Raw genomic sequence first — 17,665 nt, 5'->3', positions numbered from 1 at the left:
GCATTTTAAAGATGGCATTGTCTCAGAGAATGCCAGCCTTTGGGCTGATATCCACTGAGTAGGCAACTGTTCTAGGAATAGCATGTTAGAAGATGGGGTGGGAGGGGGTCACAGAATCAGACATGAGCGAGGGCATGTTAGGTAACTGATTGGGTAAGTTTGGTAAAATAGGATGGGAAAACACGTTAGGCCTCATGGTGACAAACCCTTCCGAAAACTCAATGCAAAAACAAACGTAAGATTCAGCACTTACATTTCCAAGGCATCTTTCACACTCTCAGCACAACCCAAAGTATTTTAACAGCTGATACTTTCGATGTATAGTCATTGCTGTCAAATTCTGGCAGTAATAACTCACAAACAGCAATGCAATAACGACCAGATAATCTGTTTATTAGTGACGTTGACCAGGATACCAGGATGATTATCCAATTCTTTGAAGCCTGTGTCTTTGTTTTAATGATTCATTCAAAAAGCAATGCCTTTGACCATGCAGCACCCCCTCAGTGGAATTTCAGATGATCTGGAAAATAAACGCACACAAAATAGATTAACAGATGGTAAAAGAAATAAATATTTTTATTCACACCCTTAATGGAAGTGGGACCACCAGCAGAGAACTGGAACTGTTCTTATATTTGTATTTACAGAGCAATGACTGCAGAATGCTAGTTTGTTTTTGAATGTCATTGTGGCTTGCAATCTGACTGTGAATGTGCCTAAATGTTCAGAAAGAATGAGGCAGCCTATCTAGCCCATGAGAAAATAGGTGACCGGTTAACAGGGCCTGGGCGTAAAGAGTATTTTTCAAATAAAATTTGACTGGAAGATTCCAATGACGAGATATTCTTTGGAACCGTGCTGGAGTTGCGCATGGGGACCTTGCAAAATCCCAGATTCACTGGAAATGTCTGGGAAAATGACGGTTCCAATGGGCAAATGTCCTGTGTCTCAGAAATAAATCCTAACATCAGAGAATTCAGAAGGTGTCAGCCTGAACCATCTCCGGCCACAACAATCCGTCCCGCCACCAGCCCAGACTGTCTCCTTTTCCATTGGCTCTGAGAACACACCCCTTACCTCACCCCTCAACAAATCCTCCCTCCCACAACCCCAGCACCGGCTCACCAAACCCCCGCCCCCGCCCCCCACAGCCTACTTAATCCATCCCTTACTTGGCACCCTATCCACCTAACACCCTGCTTATTTGGCATCAGTGCATCCCTACCCAACTGGCACCCTGACTTCTTAACCAACCTCTGCCCTAACCCCACACATACGGTCATACGCCCCCTTTCCCAGCAGCTGTCAAACTGTCTGGCAATGCTGACGGACATTTCAATCTCGCAACATGGCAACCAACTGCTGCAATCATCCTATGATCTGATTGACCTTGTATGTTATGATCTGTTTGTACTGAACACAAAACAAAACTTTTCACTGTACTTAGGTACATATGACAATAATAAATCAAATCAAATCAAAAAGCAGGCGGGGTTTAACTTCCTCCAACTATCCTGCACTAAGGATGAACTGTGTTGATTTCAGCTGTGCATCGCATTTCTGAAGGAACCAGAATTAGAATTCGAAATGCAGAGCTCAGTACTACAGGGAGAAATAGGATTGGATTATCAATCTGATTGTGATTGCCACTCCTAGGAATATCTGTACCATTGATTCTCCGTCGCGTCTCAGCTGCAAAATACAGTGTAAAAAAGAACTTGATACCATTCTGTGAGTATGTGTAAAGTTGGAATAATGCAATTAAACCTCCAGGTACCTTACTACTTAGTATAATGTAATTGCTCTGAAGGAATTAATGTTAAAGCTGTATTAAACTCAACCTAAATTAATCTAGTCCCATTTGCCAGCATTTGGCACATATCCCTCTTTCTAGATGCCTTTAAAAGCCTCCACCACTAACTCTGGCAGCTCACTCCATACACACAACATCCTTTGTGTGAAAAAGTTGCCCCTTAAGCCTCTTTTAAATCTTTTCCCTCTCACCTTAAACCTAAGCCCTCTACTTTTGGACTTCCCTACCCTGGGAAAAAGGACCTTGGCTATTCACCCTAACCATGCCCCTCAAGATTTTATAAACTTCTATAAGGTCACCCCTCAGCCTCCAATGCTCCAGGGAAAATATCCACAGCCTATTCAGCCTCTCCCTATAATTCTTACCCCAACCCTAGCGACATTTTTGTAATTTTTTTTCTGAACCCTTTCAAGTATAACAACAACTTTCCTACAGCAGGGAAGCCAGTATTGAACACAGTACTAGTCTTTGGGTGGAGAAGGAACAGTATACCACAAGGTCCCAATGGAGATAAATGCGTCATCTCAGACTCCTTGTAACTTATATCTATAGTATTCATACAACAAACTTCATTTTGTGTAGGGCAAGTGCCTCTTATTAAAACTTAATCGTGATTTATCCTCCAATGAGGCTAATTAGATAGGTTCTTAGACTCAGCATAGGAAGAGGATTTGAGGCATCAGTCTACCCCAACCACAAGTCATCAGTGGTTGGTACCATTCCATATGACACAGTTATTCATTGGTAAAGTAAGAGGTTTTGAATGAAAATTAGGAGAGGTACATGTGCATGTAGCTTTAACCCAGCATCATCCAGCTATTAATTTTCACAGCAATCAGCGTCTTTTGCAGTACATTAATGTGAAATGTCCGCCTCAACAATGCAGAATTATTATGCCTTTTTGTTTTTTAACAAAATATGGTGAGGAATTGGAGCAAACAGTGACTCAATTAAAGGAAATATCCCATCCTAGGTGTGCTGCAATGCTAGATGCAGCCTATTTACACCTATTAACATCTGTAACCAGCAAGTGTGCCTGGTAAACAGAATGTAAGGTAATACTTCTCACCTTCAAGTAACTAAGATGGTGTCATGAAAATTGTCAACTTGAGCTGTGAGATTGTACTTTAACATGAGTCACCAACAACTGGAGAGGAATTCAAGAGAACGTACAATTATCTCCTAAATATCATTGTGCCACACCTCAAGTGTGACTAAACTGCACACTCCAAAAATAGGTAATTCACCTTTCTGATGTAATTCCTCATAAAGTTACAATGCAGTCACTTTACTAGATTTGATAGTCAAGTAGTGATATTACAAGACTAGTTATCCATAGGCTGGGACAAGTAAGATGGAGATGTAAGTTCAAATCCCACCGTGGCAGCTGAGAAATTTAAATTATGAAATAAATCTGACATAAAAAGTTAGCATTTGACAATGCTGATCACGAAATTATTGTTTCATTATGGTTTTTCATGAGTTGTGGGCATCATTGGCTGAGACATTTTGGTCCCCCCTACTTGATGAGGAATGTAGTTATACTGGAGGCAGTTCAAAGGAGGTGCACTAGATTGATTCTAGAGAAGAGGGGCTTGTCTTACAGAGAGAGATAGAGCAGTTTAGACCTACGCTCTCTGGAGTTTTAATCAAGGTATATAAGATACTAAAGGGGATTGATAAAGTAGATGTGGAAAGGATGTTTCTCCATGCAGGGAAATGTAAAATGAGATGTCATTAGTTTTGGTCTAAGGGGTAGTGGATTTAAAACAGAGATGAGGAGAAATTACTTCTCTCAAAGGGTCGTGAATCTGTGGAATTCACTCCCCCCACAAAGTACAATGGATGCTGGGACATTGAGAAAATTTAAGGAGGAAGTGGACAGATTTTTAATTAGTAAAGGGTTATGGGAGCGGGCAGGAAAGTGGAGTTGAGGCCCAGATGAGATCAGCCATGATTGTGCTAAATTGTGGAGCAGGCTTGAGGGGCCGAATTGTCTACTTCTGCTGCTAGTTCTTATGTTCTTAATGCCCACCCCTAATTGCCCTTGAGGGTGAATATAAGGTCACAGCCCACAGTTTCGGAAAATTCCATTTTTCATTGTGCCATTCTACCATTAACTCAAAGGAATAATCGAGTGACTCCCCAAACCTACTGGGAGGCCTCAGTTTTCACAGCACAGAAACGGAACTTCCGCTACATTTTAGTGTTTGTGTGAAACACAGGTCTGTTCTACAGTTTATCTATGTTCATCAAACATATACTTCTATTCCTTTCCTCATGTGTTTGATCCCCGGTTTGTGGTCGTCTGAGCTACGGGTGGCATTAAGAATGCTATAATTGGCTCTCATTCTACCTCAGCTAAAAAGGAGCAAGTTAATCAGAGATCTTTTCATTGTTTGTTCTCAAGCTGGACATACATACTTTGTGTTAAATATGAGACAAGGTCAGCATTTATGCCCATGATCTGTATGGCTTACTGGGTTATTTTAGAGGATGATTAAGAGTCAACCACATTGTTGGGGGTCTGGAGTCACATTTAGACCAGAGCAGGTAAGAAGGACAGATTTCCTTCCCTAAGGGACATAAAATGAACCAGAAGGGTTTTTATGACAATCGACAATGGTCACCATTTAGTGTTCTAGATTTTCATTGAATTCAGATTTCACCATTTTCCATCGTGGGACGTTAGTCTGGGGTTCTGAACTACTAATTCTCTGACATTAGCACTATACTGCCACTTGTGGACAGTTGTGCAGCACTCAAAAGACCTGTTTTTTCAAAAAGGAATAAATTTCAGTACATTGCCATTACATAGATGTGAGGAAGTGACAGCTTTATGAGGTAATTGTGATTTTAATGGGGAACTTAATTGTTTTTCATAGCTATAAATATCGCACTGCTGAAACATTCATCTATATTTTTGTTACTTCCATTCTTGACTATTCCAAAGCTCTCCCGGCATCTTCTACCTATCAGAAACCTGTGTCTATACTTTGCTGCCCCAATCATAACTCACCCCAAATCCCTTTCACTCATCCCCTATGTGTTTGGTGACCTACATTGACTCCTCGTTCAACATTACCTCAATTTTAAATTATAACTCTTTGTTTCAAGTGCTTTCATTGTCTTGTCCCTCTCTCTCTTTGTAGTGCCCTCCAGCCCCACACCCTCTGAGATGCCTATGTTTCCCCAAATCTTCCCTCTTGTGTATCCCTCGTTTTGATCACTTCACTACTGAAACACATCTTCAGCTGACATGGCCCCATACTGTGAAGTTCATTCCGTAGAGCTCTCTCTTCAATTTGCTTCTTTAAGATGCTCCTTAAAATTTTTTTCTTTGATTGACATTTCAGTCATTTGCTTGAACATCTCCTGATGTGTCTTGGTGTCAAAGTTTGTTTGATAAACACTTCCACAAGGCAGGAGGCATTTGACTATGTTGAGGGGGCCAGATAAACGATAGTTATTGGTGTAGTTTAGTGAAGTTTTCAATCTAACTTTGCTGTTGCATTATAAATTGAAATAGTTACACATAGAATATTTATAATTATAATTATAATTAGAATAATGGGGCAGCATGGTGGCTCAGTGGTTAGCACTGCTGCCTCACAGCACCAGGGACCCAGGTTCGATTCCATCCTCGGGTATCTGTCTGCGTGGGTTTCCTCTGGGTGCTCCGGTTTCCGCCCACAGTCCAAAGATATGCAGGCTAGGTGGATTGGCCATGCTAAATTGCCTATAGTGCCCAGGGATGTTTAGGTTAGGTGGGTTAGACATGGGAAATACAGGGGTAGGGGAATGGGTCTGGGTGGGATGCTCTTCGGAGGTGTGGTGTGGACTTGTTGGGCCGAATGGCCTGTTTCCATACTGTAGGGATTCTATGATTCTGTGAATTAGAATCAAGCGAAGGAGTTTGAAAGTGTCAATGATTTGAAATGGTGACGGAGATTTGCTCTAGATTTATTGGTCAACATAATGCCTATAGTAGTAAGGGCTTTTGTAGTGCAAGGGTAATGCTCTTATCTCTGGGGCAGAAGGTCCAGGTTCCAGTTACGGAAATGACTCATAACATGTTTGAACAGGTTGAGCTTAAACTTTCACTTTTTGAAAGCCTCTAGCACAGGAACATATCAACTGACCCAATTGCATAAACAATGTTTATCTACACATGATCCTCCTCCCACTATACTTCAGCTAATCCTATCAATGTATCAGTCTGTGTAAATATTGGATCCTCGTATTCAAACTGTGTATATCCCCTGCATGAGATTATTGTCAGTATTACTCCTTTTCCCAATTTCCTCATTTGGGCCTTTGTACGTAAAGTTACTGAAATCAATTTCTGAATATCGTCTGTCTCTTCTCCTGAACTGATTTGGGCCAGTGGCCTTCATTGGGTTGGTCCACGGTTAAGGGTCAGGTACTGCAGTGGTTTTCCACTGCCTTCTGCAGGAAGATTCGTCCACTCTTACCACTAGCCATTGGGCCTATTGTAGGGTTATCAGGCTAATAATCCAGAGGCTCAGGCTAATGTTCTGGGGACATGGGTTCAAACCCCATCATGGCAGATAGTGAAACTTGGATTCAATAAAGAAAACACTATCCTAATAGTGACCATGTGAGCTGATTGTTGTAAAAATCACTCTGGTTCACCAATGTCTTAAGTTATCTTGTTTGATCTACATGTGACTCCAGTTCTACAACGATATGGTTGACTCTTAGCTGCCTGCTAGGCAATGAATACTGACTAAGCCAGTGATACCCAAATCTTGAATAAATAAAAATGATCTGCATTCCTGGGCTCTACCCATGAGGACATTTACACACAAAGTCACCAATAGATATTATTCTTAAACTTTACTAATGAAATAAAGCAATGATTCAACCGTTTCTATTGTACTTCATTCCTAATGTTACTAAATTAACTTAATTACTGAGAAATATGTTTAAAATGTGACCTCTTATTTACTTTCCTGTCATGTTTGAAACAGCATCTTCCAAAACCACAACTACTGCCATCTCACAGGACAAGGCAGCAGATACATGGGAAGACCAGCAACTCTTAGTTCCCCTCCAAGCCAGTCATAATCATCACTTGCAAATATGTTGCCGTTCCTTCAGGTTTGCTGGGTCAAAATCCTGGAATTCCCTCCCTAATGGCATTGTGGGTTAACCTACAGCACAGAGGCTATAGTGATTCAAGAAGGCAGCTCAGTATTTAGTGGGCAGCTAGGGACGGGGATTAAATGATGGTCCAGCCAGTACTGACCGTGTCCGAAATGAGAATGAGAAGAAAGATATTTGTCCATTTTGTTGGGTGAATGGAGGCAATATGCACGTAACACATTTCAGTGAAGCGATCAGCATTTAATATAAGGTTGTTGTTGGTCTAAGTAGAAAATGTGTACAGTCGGTTCTGATATAATGGGATAGTTCCGTTCTCGTGTGATATCGTGTTATAAGAAAATTGCACAACAGCCGCGCCATTTAAACTAATGGGGCTGGAATCGCATTATAGCCAATACAGGTGAGGAAAGTTTGTGTTCTACAAATAAGTCTAAACTCCTCAATCGCGTTAAAACCGATTCACATTGAAGAAACATGCTTATATCAGAACGAACAGTATATGCAATCATGTGCCTATCTATCACTTATTAATAACTGATAAGCATGTCACATTCTCCAGCTATGACATTGAATATACCATTCGTTCCCTGTTTTTCTTTCCATGCTACCTGACCTGATGATTTTACTATGGCATTTTCTATTCATATTTCAGATTTCCAATGTACGGTTTTGCCTTTTATATGGAATGTACTGCACTGAAGAAGGCTAATGGAATGTTGGGCCTTATTTCAAGATGGTTGGGGTATAAGAGGAAGGAAGTCTTACTGCAACTGTACAAAGTGCCGGTTAGACCTCATCTGGAGTACTATGAGCAGTTTTGATCCCCTTATTTAAGGAAAATGTCATTTTATAGAGTCATTGAGTCATACAGCATGGAAACAGACCCTTCAGTCCAACTTGTCCATGCCAACCATATTCCCAAGCTAAACTAGTCCCACTTGCCTGCTTTTGACCCATATCCCTCCAAACCTTACCTAATCAATTGATTAATCGATTGATTGATCGTTGTCCTATGTACTGAGATACAGTGAAAAGTGGTGTTTTGCATGCCTTACAGGCAGATCATACCATAAAAAGTGCAGGGTAGCAGAACAGAGGGCAGAATACAGTGTTACAGCGGCAGAGAGAGAGATAGATCAGAACTAACATTTGAGAGGTCCATTCAAAAGTCTGATAACAGTGGGGAAGAAGCTGTTCTTGAATCCGTTCATATATGTATTCAAACTTTTATATCTTCTGCCCGATGGAAGAGGGTGTGATGGGTCTTTGATTATGTCGGTTGCTTTCCCAAGGCACCAGGAAGTACACATGAAGTAAAAGGATGGAAGGCTGGTTTGTGTGATGGACTGGGCTGTGTTTATAACTCTCTGTAGTTTCTTGCGGTTTTGGGAAGAGCAGTTGCCAAACCAGATAGAGTGCTTTCTATGGTTTATTCTATGGTCTTTCTACGATTTCTATTCACGTACTTATCCAAGTGTCTTTTAAATGTTGTAACTTAGTACCTGCATCTGCCACTTCCTCGGGCAGATCATTCCACATTGAAACCACTCTGTAAAAAAGTTGCTCCTCATGTACTTTTAAAACCTTCCCCCCTCACCTTAAAAATATGCCCCCTTGTTTTGAACTCTCCCAGCCTAGGAAAAACAACCTTGCTATTCACCTTATCTATGCCCCATATGATTTAATAAACCTCCATAAGATCACCCCTCAACCTTCTATGCTCCAGTTGAAAAAAATCCAGCCCATTTTTATAACACAAACCCTCCATTCCCAGCAACATCCCTTTTCTGAGCCCTCTCCAATTTAATAATTTCCTTCCTATAGCAAGGCAACCAGAACTGCACACAGTACTCCAGAAGAGCCCTCACCAATGTCCTGGACAACCTCAACATGACATCCTGACTCCTATACTCAAAAGGTCTGAGCAATGAAGGCAAGAGTGCTAAATGCCTTCTTAACCACCCTGTCTACCTGTGACGCTAATTTCAAAGAACTCTGTACCTGAACCCCCAGGTCCCTCAGTTCTAGAACACTACCCAGGGCCCTACCATTAATTGTATAAGTCACACCCTTGTTTGTTTTACCAAAATGCAATACCTCACATTTCACTGGAGAAGGTTCACTGGGATAATACCTGCTATGGGGGGATTGTCTTATGAGCAAGGTTAAACAGATTGGGAATCTACTCACTGGAGTTTAGAAGAATGAGAGGTGATCTCAGTGAAACATATAGGATTCTTAACAGGCTCAACAGGGTAAATGCTGAGAGGATGTTACCTGTCTTAGAATAAAGGGGCGCCAATTTAAGACTGAGATGAGGAGGAATTTATTCTCTCAGAGGCTTGAGTCTTTGGAACTCCTTGCCACAGAGAGCTGTGGGGGCAGAGTCCTTGTATATACTGAAGGCTGAGATAAATTCTTGATCAGTCAGGGAACCTACAGTTCTGGGGATAGGGCAGGAAAGTGGATATGAGGAGTGTCGGATCAGCCATGATCCTATTGGATGGCAGAGCAGGCTTGAGGGGCCGAATGCCTACTCCTATTCTTATTTCTTCTGGTCTTATGTTCTAAGGCCATTTGGCCCATCACATCAATGTTAAAGCATTCAATTAGTACTGTTCACATGATCTTTCCATTAGCCATGCATAATTTATCTTTCAAGTATTTACCTAAATTCTCTTCTAAATGTCATTGAATCTGCTTCCACTGTTGTTTTAGGCAGAGTGATGCACAGCACAATTTGTTGCATTAAAATGCTTCTTCATTTTGGTTCAGGCAAGTTCAATATCAGATAAGGTTATTCTCTATTTATATCACGACCTTTCATGGTGCGGTGGTAGTGTCCCTATCTCTGAGCCAGGAGGCCCAAGATCAAGTCCCACCTGCTCTAGAGGTATGTAATAACATGTCTGAGCAGCTTGATTAGAAAGTATCCTATATCACACTCTAAACACATACAGAATATTGGCCTTCTGTATTGAGGCCTCTAGAAGCTGGTAGTGACATTGAGGAAGGACATCACGCAGGGGAGCTAGATAATCCCTGTGGACCCTCTTTGGAGAAAGGCTTCATTGACAGGCTACGAGTGGAAAGAGAGGTTTGTGGAAGTCGAAATAGAGATAAAGATTCCTCAACCATGATGTGCAAGTATAGGCTTAATCCACTATAAATAATTGTTTTCCTAGTTTTAGCCTTACTTTCTCTTAATGTTTGTAGTGGAACAGAGATTCCCTGCTTCGTAATCTTTCGGCCATCCATGTGCTTAAATCTCACATTGCACTTTATTTACAAGGGAATGGAGTATAAAAATAGAGAAGCCTTCCTACAAATATGTAGAGCATTGGTGAGACCGTACATTAAGTACCACATGAAGTAGTTGTCATCTTAAGGAGGAATGTACTTTTATCATTAGCAGCTCGGAGAAGATTCACTGGGCTAATTTTTGAGACGAAGGCATTTATTTTATGAAGAAAGGTTGAGCAAGTTGGGCCTATACTCATTGGAGTTTACAAGAAAGAAATGTGATCTTACTGAAACTTATAAGAATCAGAGAGGCCTTGATTGGGTAGATGCTGAGAGAAATATTGGGCACAATTTCAAAATAAAAGATCTTCCACTTAAGAGAGAGATGAGGAGGAATTTGTGAAGAAAAAAATGCTGCCAGACCTACTGAGCTTTTCCAGCAACTTCTGTTGTTGTTCCTGATTTACAGCCTCTGCAGTTCTTTTGGTTTTTATGAGGAGGAATTTCTTCTGTCAAAAATGAGCAATGAAGGCTGGATTATTGAATATATTCAAAGCTGATCTTTGATTGACTGGGGAGTCAAGGTTTATGGGGAGGAGGGAGTGGGAAAATGGTGGGCAAGCAGGATATTGGAGTTAACGCCATATCAGATCATCCGTGATCTCACTGACTGCTGGAACAGGGTTGATGGGCCAAGCGGTCTACTTGTGATCCTGTTTTATATGTTCTTATGATTCCCTTCCCTATTTCCCTCTATAGTTTGTCCCTGGGAAAAGAAATAAATTCTCTCTCCTTTTTTTTACAACTTCATATTAACTTTTATAGGAAGGTTTAATTCAGCATCCAACTTCAGTTTTGTCAGTGTGAAGTGAAAACAAATGTTTAAATTAGTTACAGGTAAATTTAAGTTTGTTACCAGGAAGAATTGTGCCACATGAAGACTGATGAACACTTGGAATAATTCACTGGTTAAGATTAGTTTAGGCAAAAAATTCTTGAATTGTTTAGGAGTCGGATGCTCTGGAAGGGGGAAGACTACAGGTTTTGCCTTAGGATAGAAGTTAGCTTCTAGTTAGCTAACGTTCTGGTCAGTTTTTTCCATCGAATCTTTCAGGCTGTGTTTAAAGAACTCATTCAGTGTCTCTTTCCCTCTCTCAGTGTTTTACCAAGAAATCAGTCAGGTTCAAATCACTTCACTGGGCACCTAATTTGCTTACGTTGCTGCATTGAGTATTTTAATTACAATGAGATGATTTTAATTCTCAGTGTTTTGTATATTGCTATTATCTTCTTGTATGCAAAAACACATCCCATGATTCACCAGTCAATTCATCCCTGTGAAACCTCCTGTAGCCATACCATCATTAAGTACCTGAAATGGTTTAAGAACTACCCTCAATACACACTTGGCAGCTGTTCAAAGGTGTTGACAGTTTAATTTGGTTTCTGTTTCCTTTCTCATATTTGATGAGGTATTCACTGAAACTCGCTTTCACAGCAACATCTCCTTCCTCAGTCACTATCCCTGGCTCTGACTTATTCCAAATGAAATTTCACTCCTGATTAAAGATAATCAGTGTTCGTCAAACTGGTGTCACGTCCTCAGATCCAGGTTTCATGTCATGCACTACCACATGTGACCTCTCTCCTCAGGTACTGAAGTCCATCTATTTCAGAGTCAATCCTGGTCTGCACTTACATTTCATGTTTTGCCTCATCAGGAATGTAAACTTTCAACTACTTTTCTTCCAATCAGTTGTCATGTTTCAATAGCACTTGGCTATCAGATCTCCTCTGTATCGTTGACTTTCTTTTTCTTCATTAATTTGTGGGATGAGGGCATCGCTTTTAGGCAGCATTTATTGCCCATCTTTAATTGCCCAGAGGGCAGCAACCACATTGCTGCAGGTCTGGAGTCACATGTAGGCCAGACCAGGTAAGGATGGCAATTTCCTTCCCTAAATGACATTAGTGAACCAGATGGGTTTTTCCTGACAATCGACAATGGATTCATGGTCATCATTAGATTCTTAATTCCATATATTTATTGAATTCAAATTCCACCATCTGCCATAGCAGGATTCGAACCCAGAACATTATCTTTGTCTCCGGATTAACAGTCCAACGATAATACCACTGGGCCATTGCCTCCCCTAAACTTTCATCCAATTCCATCCATCCTTCAAATCACAGCCCTTTTTCATGTTTTCAGTATTCCCTCTCTAACCCTGAATGATCATGCTTTTCTGAGGGCTCAATTTCAACCCCATATGCTCCCACCTGAATCACATTCCACCTCAGCATGGGTTCAAATCCCACCATGGCAAACTGTGGAATTTGAGTTCAATAAAAACTTGGAATTACGAGTTTAATGATGATCATGAAACTTGCTGATTATCAGAAAATCCAATCTGGTTCACTAATGAAGGAAGGAAACTGGTTCTTATCTGGTCTGGCCTATATGTGACTCCAGGCCCACGGCAAGGTGGTTGACTCTTAATTGCTCCCCTTCCCCCCTGAATAATTACAGATGGGCGATAATTTCTGGCCTAACCAGTGATGCCCACATTCCATGAATGAATAAAAAACAAAATGACACAGAACTCTTCATCCGATGTCTTCACCTCTGCATTCTATCAGGGGTCTCTGCCCTGCACAATGCACCCTTGTCCCACTTAAGAATGATTTTATCCCCTGAATCCTGCTCTATGTGTACCTTGCCTTTAAGAGAGCTTACCTTTAAGGATTCCATGTGCAGCATGTATACAATGTTGCAATTCTGTTTGTTTGCATTGGGTTTGCAACTTGTATGCACACATCAGTTCATTTACTATAATATTTGCTCCAGAGCTTGTAATATGTTTTACTGTTTTAAATAAACTGACCCATGGAGTTAATTAGTCCCTGACAAGCATCTGATGATTTGATCACCATCTTGAGTACGATGGATCTCTGTCCTTGGCCTCCTACTCTCTATAAGCCTTTTCATTGGGAACTCTTAATATGACATTGGCCATATTAATTTTTCTACTGCCCTCAGCCACTCTAACTTACTTCTGTTTGAATTTTGAACCGCACTGTGTTCTCCCAAGTTCAACCCAACATTGTCATTAAGTCTGCTGACATGAGTTGTGCACTGTTCAGTGAATTGTCCTCTGCAAAGCTAAACATCAACTCTCTGATCTCCCACATCCCTAGGGCCATGACGCCATCACCAAGTCATTATTTCCCACCTTCTCTGAAGATCTTTCCTCTAGCAGACACAGCTGACTTCTACCTTCTTACGTTGACAAGTTGGGCTGCCCATCTTTTCAGCCTATTCTTGGCCCTGAGTCTCTGAACATGACTCTATTTTACTTCCTTTGTTCAATATTTTCACATGAACTTGACAGCTTTGGACTCCATGGGCAGGATGATGTGTGACTTCAAAGGGAACTTGCATGTCGTGTTGTCCCCATTTGCCCCCTATTCTTGTCATTGTGGGTTTGGAAGGTGTTGTCTACGAAATCTTGGTGAGTAGCTGCAGTGCATCCTGTAATCACTACATCTAGGGTGAGCAAATGGTAGATAGAGCAACTTGGATTGGTAGGTGGGACACTGATCAAGCAGGGACTGATTCGCCCTGGATGGTGTTGAGATTATCTTCCTCAGTTTCCATTGCCTTGCTGTTCCTTTCAAATCCTTGAGTTATTGTTGAGTGTAGAGTTGAACACCTACTTCTTCTCCAATATTTGGGGATCAAAATTAAGAGGCAGTGTTGCCCCGCTCCCCTTAAATGAGCACAGCCATTGCATTTGCTTCAACAGAGGGAAATTGACTCTTTCCAGCTTGTTACTTACTGTTCTTCATCCCTGCAATGCTAGCGTAACCACCAGGAGTCAGTGTGAACTCAGATCATAGGACCTGCTCAGCATCACAGATGGTTTCATACCATAACCGTAGAACTCCTACTGGATGGAAGCAGGCCATTCAGCCCAACAGGTCCACACCGACCAAGCCTCTGAAAAGCATCCCACCCAGACCTGTCCCCCTACCCTATCTTTGCATTTCCTGTGGCTGACCCACCTAGCCCGCACATCCCTGTCCACAGTGAGCAATTTAGCATGGCAAATCCACCTAACCTGCACAGCTTTGGACTATAGGAGGAAACCAGAGCACCCGGAGGAAATCCACGCAGACAAGGGGAGAATGAAACTCCGCACAGACAGTCGCCCATTGGTGGAATTGATCCTGGGTCCATGGGGCTGTGAGGCAGCAGTGCTAAACACTGAGCCAACATGCCACCTTTTCAGCTATAAAAGAAAATCTTGCACTTACATAGCGTGACCACTGGACATCTCAAAGCACATAACCACCAACTAAATGCTTTTTGAGTGTAGCAACTATTGTCACGTAGGAGATGCTGCAGCCAACTTGGGCACAGCAAGATCCCAAAAAAGCAGCATCAGGATAATGACAAGATGTTGATAGAGAGGTAAATACAGGCTAAAATGCTGGGAATACTCCCCTGCTCCTACTCAAAATAGAGTCACGAAATCTTTGAATCCAGCTGAGCAGGCAGGTGGGACCTCAGTTTCACATCTCCTCTATTAGATGGTACCTTCAACAGGATTCCCTCAATACTGCACGGGACCTGGATCAAATACACTGATACTGTCAATTATAGTGATACTGAGCAGTAACATGGACAGTAAAGAAGGACTCAGCTTTCAGCTTCATTTTTGTTCTTTCATGGGATGTGGGTGTTAGTGGCAAGGATAACATATGTTGCCTGTCCCTAATTGTCCTTGAACTCATTTGCCTATTTCAGAAAGCAGTACAGGATCTATTACATTCCTGTGGATCTGGAGTCACGTACACCATGTCAGGGCAGTAGATTTCTAAAGGACATCAGTGAACAACAGCTTACCACAATGATTGTTTTGTGCCCTCTAGTACTAAGACCAGCTTTAAGCTCTAGATTTTTTTTTCAAAAATGAAATTTAAATTCCACTAGCTGCCATGATGGGATTTGAACACAAGCCCCAAAAGTTTAGTTTGGCCCATTGGATTAGTAACCACTCCAACACAGTCTCCCTACCTGATAACATTCCATCACATCTAAAACTGGGGGAATGCCATGAAAAAGGAGCAGTTTTTGTTCATTTTATTTTTAGAAAGTGCAAGCTATTTTCATATGTATCATACTTTGAAAGTTAACAGGGCAGAATATTTCAAAACAAGTTTGCAAATGCTTTCAATGCAGCCCAACTCCTTTAGGAATGTTCCAGAGTCCCTAGCGATTACAGGATAATTTGCAGGACCCTCCTACAAGTAAAACCCAGAGATAAACCATGGTGGTAATTAAAATAAAAACCGAGTTGTTGTTCATTTTCCTCAAGCTTGTGCATTAGTTTTAAAACTGTTAGAATTGGGGGCAGGTGAAAAAAGGCTGCTTAACTGGATGAGGAGGTTAGTGAGCAGTATGGGATCATGTTCAATAACAACTGAGATTGGTGAGTGATGAAAATAGCCTCTTTATTGAGCATCCGCAGTAGCACAGTTCAAGATGGTGATGGAATCCAAAGAACAGTTTTACAGTAGCCTCTTTTACACAAGTTTTTACATACATTAAATTTTTGGCATTACGATATCTCATAGTTGTACCTATTGTGCACAAAAGTTTGCAACATCTGTCCTGGGGAAGCAGGAGATGGTTTAAGCACTTGCTAAATGCTGGCTGTTACTCCTGATGGGATTAGAATGTCTGTCCGGTCCGAGCTTGCATAATTAAGAGGTGTTAGTCATTTTGTCTTTAAAGTTAGTAATGTTAGTAAAATAATTGGACGTATATGATCTAAATAAGTGAGAAATTATACGCGTACTAAATAAAAGTATAGAGGATATTAAACTGATCTCCCGCAGTTGAGTCATGGATTTCATTTACTATTCCTGGTTTTTGACAGTTCTCATGGAAGCGTTGTTTTGATAGTAAGTTTCTTAAAGGGGGTAGCGACCCTATTTAATATGTATTTTAAAAGTACATAGTAGTGGAGGAAACCGTTTGATGTTCTGCAACCTATTCAGGTCCCAAGAGATGGTTGCTAAGGACTAATTAACATTATAATCTTTCCATAGCTTCATGTGAGTAATGGAGACATGATAGTGCGAATGGCATTGTTCTGAGTAGGCTACAGTATTAACACTTATTCAGGGTTAGCCTTTGATACAGAAACAGGTCTAAACACTGCTTGCAGCATGGGGCCAATAAGAATTGAAACGTGTAAAGAAACAGTAATGGGTTGGAAGGGACATTTAATATATCTTGTAAGAGTAAAATGTACTACAAAAACATGGTGCAGGGCTGGATGAACACAGCAGGCCAAGCAGCATCATAGGAGCAGAGAGGCTGACGTTTCGGGCCTAGACCCTTCATCAGAAAAGGGGGAGGGGAAGGGGGTTTTGAAATAAATAGGGAGAGAGTGGGAGGCGGATAGAAGAGGGATAGAGGAGAGGATAGGTGGAGAGGAAACAAACAGGTCGAAGAGGCAGGGATGGAGCCAGTAAAGGTGAGTGTAGGTAGGGAGTTAGGAAGGGGATAGGTCAGTCCAGGGAGGACGGACAGGTCAAGGGGGCGGGATGAGGTTGGTCGGTAGGAGATGGAGGTGCGGCTTGAGGTGGGAGGAGGGTATAGGTGGGAGGAAGAACAGGTTAGGGAGGCAGGGACGAGCTGGACTGGTTTTGGGATGCGGTAGTGGGAGGGGAGATTTTGAAACTTGTGAAATCCACATTGATACCATTGGGCTGCAGGGTTCCCAAGCGGAATATGAGTTGCTGTTCCTGCAACCTTCGGGTGGCATCGTTGTGGCACTGCAGGAGGCCCAGGATGGACATGTCGTCTGAGGAATGGGAGGGGGAGTTGAAATGGTTCGCGACTGGGAGGTGCAGTTGTTTATTGCGAACCGAGCGTAGGTGTTCTGCAAAGCGGTCCCCGAGTCTCCGCTTGGTTTCCCCGATGTAGAGGCAGCCACACCGGGTACAGCGGATGCAGTATACCACATTGGCAGATGTGCAGGTGAACATCTGCTTGATGTGGAAAGTCTTCTTGGGGCCTGGGATGGGGGTGAGGGAGGAGGTATGGGGGCAGGTGTAGCACTTCCTGCGGTTGCAGGGAAAAGTGCCGGGTGTGGTGGAGCTGGAGGGGAGTGTGGAGCGGACAAGGGAGTCACGGAGAGAGTTGTCCCTCCGGAAAGCAGATAAGGGTGGGGAGGGAAAGATGTCTTTGGTGGTGGGGCCGGATTGCAGATGGCGGAAGTGTCGGAGGATGATGCGTTGGATCCGGAGGTTGGTGGGGTGGTACGTGAGGACGAGGGGGATTCTTTTTTGGTTCTTATTGCGTGGACGGGGTGCGAGGGATGAGGTGCGGGAGATGTGGGAGACACGGTTGAGGGCGTTCTCGACCACCGAGGAGGGGAAGTCACGGTCCTTGAAAAACGA

General features: G+C 42.2%; 1 long non-coding RNA gene across 1 annotated transcript in view; it reads right to left on the bottom strand.

The window, feature by feature from the left end:
- LOC125485421 overlaps positions 1-17,665 on the bottom strand; it is a 48,673-nt gene that overhangs the window by 3,466 nt on the left and 27,542 nt on the right. The window contains exon 2 of the long non-coding RNA XR_007264148.1: positions 254-523. This is a non-coding gene — a long non-coding RNA (uncharacterized LOC125485421). The remainder of the gene's footprint in view (positions 1-253; positions 524-17,665) is intronic.

Source organism: Rhincodon typus, chromosome 19 (genome assembly GCF_021869965.1).
Source record: "Rhincodon typus isolate 14 chromosome 19, sRhiTyp1.1, whole genome shotgun sequence".
Lineage (NCBI taxonomy): Eukaryota > Metazoa > Chordata > Chondrichthyes > Orectolobiformes > Rhincodontidae > Rhincodon > Rhincodon typus.
The sequence above is the reverse complement of the archived record's forward strand: the minus strand, read 5'-3'. Positions and strand labels throughout refer to the sequence as shown.